The following is a 6,062-nucleotide window of genomic DNA, read 5'->3' as shown; positions in this document are numbered from 1 at the left end:
TGTCAATAGCTGTTAGCAGAGGATACAGGGCAGAGCAGAACAAGAATGCCCAGCAGATATCCAGAGAAAGATGGCATCCTCTTCTCAGCTGCTTGGACTTGTTCCTAGGCACAGGTGAGACCTAAAATCAGCCCTATCCTGAGTGTCTGGCAGTCCAGGGTCCTACTATTGCAAAGGTGCCAGCCCAACATAGCTCACACACTCAGTATCCCATCTGATCCACTCAGCAATCTGTGAGGTTAAGTTTTATTCCCATTTCACAGATGACAAGACTGACTTTTACAGCACTGGATCTGTTGTTATAACCACCAGGTTGATTTCTCTAGCTATGAATCCCAGAGATAACACAAGTTTTACTTATCATTTTACATTCTGGAAGGCACGGGAATGGGCACGCTCACAGAGGAATGGCATGGAGGGGTCAGGTGACTGGACTTATGTTTGAGTACAGATGAGACCTATTTTTGGCTACCACGCAGGAAAAACCATCACCTACTTTTTAGCGTACACATTTCAGAACTTTCTCTATGCACAAAGCCATTATGCAAACATTTATATATTTTTAAAAATGTTTTTAATGTTTATTTTTTGAAAGGGAGAGAAACAGAGCACAAGCAGGGTAGGAGCAGAGAGACAGAATCTGAAACAGGCTCCAGGCTCTGAGCTGTCAGCACAGAGCCTGATGTGGGGCCCAAACCCATGAACTGTGAGATCATGACCTGAGCCAAAGTCGGATGTTTAACCGACTGAGCCACCCAGGCGCCCCAAACATTTATATTTTTACAAAAATGGGTCGATACTGTATATATGGTTCTGAAAACTGTTTTTTCTTTATTGTTATTTTACAATGTACCATGAACATCTTTTCCATGCACATGGGTGAAAATCCCCTAATGAAAGACAGAGAACACTGTAGTTGGATCAAAAGGCTGCTGGTAACAAGAGTGACACCTAAAGCAAAGTATCAGCCTAAGTTTAAAGCACATAGCCTGGCAAATGCCTGCCAGGAACAGCAGGATCAGCAATATTCTCATTAGAGAAATCAGAAATGAACGCCAAATACATTAAAGATATGGGATATCATGTAAGCCCCTTTGGCCCCTACCTCCGCCCCTCATTCCCCTGACACCCCGTTGCCCCCTTGGGGCAAAGGGATCCTGTACATCTCTTTGCATCCAATGAAAACCACCCATTTTCTGTTTTTTCCTTAGCTCTTCCTGAGCCCTTGACACATCTCCACATTCTCTCATCATCTCCTCACTGCCCAAGTGCCTTTCCTGAAAGTCCTCCTGATAGTCCTTGGGGGAATCGTCTGTCCCCCTGTCCGTTTTTCTTTTTGCTTTCCTAGGCACATAATCTTCAGCTGGGCGCTTTTCGGCAGCCCGCGACTCACTCTCAGCCTTTGCCAGGGATTCTGGCTTGCCCTCACTGTGTGGTTTTCCCTCATTTTCAGACTTGCCCTGCTTTTCTTGCTTTTTCTCGTCTTCTGGTTGTCCCTCATCATCTGGCTGTCCCTCATTCTGGAGCTTTCCCTCATGCCCTGGCTTCCCCTCCACTTCCAGCTTTTCTTCCTCATCTGATTTTCCTTCATCTTCTGTATCTACTTCGTCTTCTGGCTTTCCCTCGATTTCCAGCTTTCCTTCATTTTCATTGTAGAGTTTTTCCATGTTGAGATTTCCCCTTCTTTTCCTGTACTGGGGGGTGTGGTGAAGTGGTAAGGGGAAGAGAAGATAAAGAAGACAAGGGAGACTGAGGGCTTGGAGGTGGAATGCAGGTCCTGATAGTACTGGCATCTTTCCCCTTGGCTGGGTTCCTTTGACCTGGCCCAGCCCTCCAAGTGTGTCTTCTGCCCACCCTCTACCCCACAATTCATCCCACACTTGAGAGCCAACCATTTCCTTGGCAGGCCCTACCATCTTCTCTACCATCCTAAAGCGTGGTGGGGTGTGTGCAATATATGTGGTGGGGGATGGGCAGTGGGGCTCTCAAATTCTGCCCAAGCTGTGCTTTCTACACCCTCCCCTCACTGTTTTTGTCCAGTGTCCCTCCCTCCTTTCACTCACCCGCAGGGATTCTGAACAGGTTCTTCCTATTTTTCTAGTCTTGCAGAGTGCTGGGGACAGACACACAGACCTGCAGACAGACAGGAGACAGGGGCAGGGCGTCTCAGCAATTTGCTCTCAGCAAATTGATGTTTCTTTCCTGAATCTGGGCCCTCCTCATGCAACATTTCCCTCACTTACCTCCCCCGCATCCCAGCCGCCATTACTTTCCAGGCCTCAGGCTCCAGACCAGGATGCTGTCCAAACTGTTTGGATCTCTGTGACCCCCTCCCCTGCAGACAAGCCGCCCGCCCTCACCCTCTTTTTGCGGAGGTCAATATTTCCACTTAGGTGCAGAGTGTGAGAGAGGGTTATTTCTAGAATATGTCTGTCTACATTTCACTGTCGCACTGCGGGGGCGCCCCCCTCCCATTTCAGGTCCAAAAATGTATGGAGAGCGCAGAGGAGGGGCGTCGAGGAGGCGACAGAGCCTGCTGCAAGATGCTCCCTCCTCACCTGCCCACCTCCCCGCCGCGTCCCCCTCCTCCCCAACCTCCCGGACCCCTCCCCACCCCGCGCTGCTCCCAGATCCTACTCCCATCCACCTCCACCCCTGCCCGGGGCCACCGGCAGCACCCACCTTCACACCGACCTGAGGGACCTGCGGGGCCCGGGGCAGCCCTGTGCCTCCTCGGGCTCGCCAAAGCCCGCCGGCCCCTCGCCCGCCGCCCAGGCAGCTCAGGGAGCTGGTTCTGCGCGGGCGACGGGAGCGGACAGCGCAGGCACCGGACCGCAGGGTGGGTGAGCAGGCGGGCGCGGGGGCTGCTGCCCACGTCGGCGCCCGACTGGTCACGTGAGCGCCGCGTCACCCAAGCTCGGTTCCCCACCCCGCTCCGCCCCCTCATCCCCATCCCGTAGGGACCAGCCAGCCACAGACGGTGGGGAGCAGTGTGGCAAAAGGGGGTCGCCGAGAGGGCAGCCCAGAGGCTTCTTTACCGCAGGTGCTTTACCTGGCGCGCATCTCAGGTCCTCACACAGCATCCCTCTGAGAGGTACGTCATTGCCAGGTGTGACAGCTGATCGCAGGGAGAGTACCCGACTTTGCCGAGAGCACTCAGCAACGGAATCCCACAGGCTGCTTTCAAGACAGGCTCTGCCAGACTCCAGAGCTCTGGTGGTAGTGTCCGCCAAAGTAGAGCTTCCACCTTGAGTAGCTGTGTTCCTGGGCCTCCTCTCTCCTCAGTCCACACGTTCTCTCTCCCTGAGTTATTTCTGTTCATTTCCCTCTAAGCACAGATGATTCTCAAATCTCCATCACCAGGCTATCCTCTCCCTTGAGTCTTAGACCCGTGTTTTGCTTTCCTACCAGCAGTATAGGAGAGTGCTTGTTTCTTCACACCTCCTCCAAAATGTGTTAGAATACTTCTTTTCACTAACATGATATGTGAGTAGTAGTGTCTCAATGGTATTTTACTTTGCATGTTTATTGAGTTTTAATATAATTGTGAATTGTCTGTTCATGTCTTTTCTACATTTTTCTATTGGGTTGTTGGTCCTTCTCCCCTCAGGTTTCAGTATTCTTTTTACATCAATTATATTATGCCTTTATATTATATATGTTGCAAATATTTACTTCGAACTTGTGAGTTGCTTTTCTTCTTTGTATATATTTCTGCCATGCATAAAAAAGTCAAATTTATCAAACTTTTCTTTTATTGAATCTAGATTTTGATTCATAGTTAAGAATTCATTTCCTACATGAAGTCAGAGAGGAATTCACCCATGTTTTCTTTTAGTACTCATATGGTTAACTTTGTCTTGAGAGCATCTTTGGTTAAGAATAGAAGTTAAGTGATACAACAGTGCCAAACTGAGTTGAATCTACTGCTGACTCAAGACACTAGAGTAACAAAAATCAAACCCAAGGCTTATTACAAGGGGGGGGGGGTTTCCTAACAAACCATCACCCATATGATACTAGGAACCTCAAATGTTTCAGTTAAAGGGTAAGTGTAAATTGGAAATAAACTAGCTCTCATAAAGTCTTTTAGTTTGGCTTTGCAACATCTAGGTGGACTAGTAAACTTTAAGCTTTGAATAGATTATGGTGGTTCCAGCCAAGAAGAACCCTTATAAGCCCTGACCAAGGAAAACAAAATCTCTGGAGTAAGCATACATCATCCTAGGCCCCAAATTATTTCAACCAACAATTGTTCACGTACAATGTCCACAGAGAGAGATGACCAGGAATATAAGAAAAAAGGACATTATAAGTAAGAAGCAGTAGAGACAACAGCCAACACAAATCCGTTGGCCTTCAATTATCTGAATCATCAGATAAAGATTATTAAACCACAATGCTTAGTGAATTCAGATTAAAAAAAATCGAAATCTTGAAAATTCAACAGGAAGCTAGAAATCAGAAAAAGTGAAAAAAGGGAATTCTAAAACTACAAAAACACTTTGCTGAAATTAGAATCTCAATGGATGGCTTTAGTATGAGATTAGATGTGGCTCAAAAGAGAATTAAAGAACTACAAATTATTTCAGAAGAAACTATCCATAAAACTGCACAGGTATTCAAAAAGATGGAAAACACAGATGGGAGGGCATGATCAAGATCTAACAAATGTTTACTTGGAGTTCCAGAAGGAAAAGAGAAATGGAAGTGTTCAGAGGCAACTTTTGAGAATACAACTGAGGATTTTTTCAGAACTGATGAAAGACATTGATCCATAGATCTAAGTCCAAGAAATCCCAAACAGGATAAAAAGAAACTCACACATAGATGCATAATAGTGAACTTGCAGAGAATCAAAGAAAATCACAAAAGTAGCCAGAAAAAATAGAGTATGCCTTGAAAGGAACAAAATTTAGGCTGATTGATAGCTTCTCATTAGCAACAATGGAGGTATGAAAATGGTAGAATGATGGCTTTAATGACTTGAAAGAAATGCCAGCCAAAAAATTGATAACCAGCAAAAATACCTTCAAAATTGAAGGTGAAATGAAGACCTTTACAAATAAATAAAAACAGGGTTTGCCATTGGCAGGCATGAACCAAAGAAAGTATTGAATGATACAAGGCATTTTTCAGATAACAGGAAAGTGATCCCAGATGGAATACTGGAGATAAGAAAGAGAAAAGAGAAAGATAAAATGACAGATATGTATGTAAATTTAAATCAATACTACATAAAAATAGTAATATCTTGTTAATTCATATCGACAAATAACATATGAGTCAAGAGAGCTGGAGTAAATGTATTTAAAATTCTGGCATTATTTGGGGAGTCCATTAAAAGTACAAAATTAGTATTAGCCTTTGATAAGCCAAGACTGTAGGCTATAACTGCCAGAAAACCATTAAGGAAGAGTAAAAGTGTAAAACTTCTAAGCTAATAGAGGGGCAAAAATAAGAAAATAATCCTAAATGAGAGAAAACTAACATAGGTCAGACAGGACACAGAGATGGAACTTGGTACAATGGTTAACTTATATATATTAATATCAGTAAGTACATTAAATGTAAGTGGTTTATATGATGCAATTAAAAGAAAGATTTTCAGACTGGAAAAAACACAATAATATACCGTTTAAAAAAGACATCTGAAATATAAAAGTAAATAAGAGACTGAAAGTAAAAGTAGGAAAAAATTATAACATGAAAACACTAACCAAAAGAAAGTCATTGTAGTTAAATAACAAAATAGACTTTAAAGCAAAAAGCATTACAAAACATAAGTGTTACTTTATGATATTAAAAAAAATTAAGTTTTTTAAAAAGGTTTATTTATATTTGAGGGACAGATAGAGACACAGCATGAATGGGGGAGAGGCAGAGAGGGAGGGAGACACAGAATCTGAAGTAGGCTCCAGGCTCACAGAGCCCAATGCGGGGCTTGAACTCACGAACTGTGAGATCATGACCTGAACCGAAGTTGGATGCTTAACTGACTGAGCCACCCAGGCGCCTGTAAAAAAAAAAAATTTTAAAGTTTATTTACTTTTGAGACAGAA

The 6,062-nt window shown here is 44.1% G+C and overlaps 1 pseudogene; it reads right to left on the bottom strand.

Annotated features, from left to right (window-relative positions):
* Positions 1 to 1,114: 1,114 nt before the first annotated feature.
* Positions 1,115 to 5,617, bottom strand: LOC125157580 (transcription elongation factor A protein-like 3; annotated as a pseudogene).
* Between the last annotated feature and the right edge of the window lie 445 nt (positions 5,618 to 6,062).

The sequence above is a fragment of the Prionailurus viverrinus genome, chromosome X (assembly GCF_022837055.1).
Source record: "Prionailurus viverrinus isolate Anna chromosome X, UM_Priviv_1.0, whole genome shotgun sequence".
In the NCBI taxonomy this organism is placed as follows: Eukaryota; Metazoa; Chordata; class Mammalia; order Carnivora; family Felidae; genus Prionailurus; species Prionailurus viverrinus.
The sequence above is the reverse complement of the archived record's forward strand: the minus strand, read 5'-3'. Positions and strand labels throughout refer to the sequence as shown.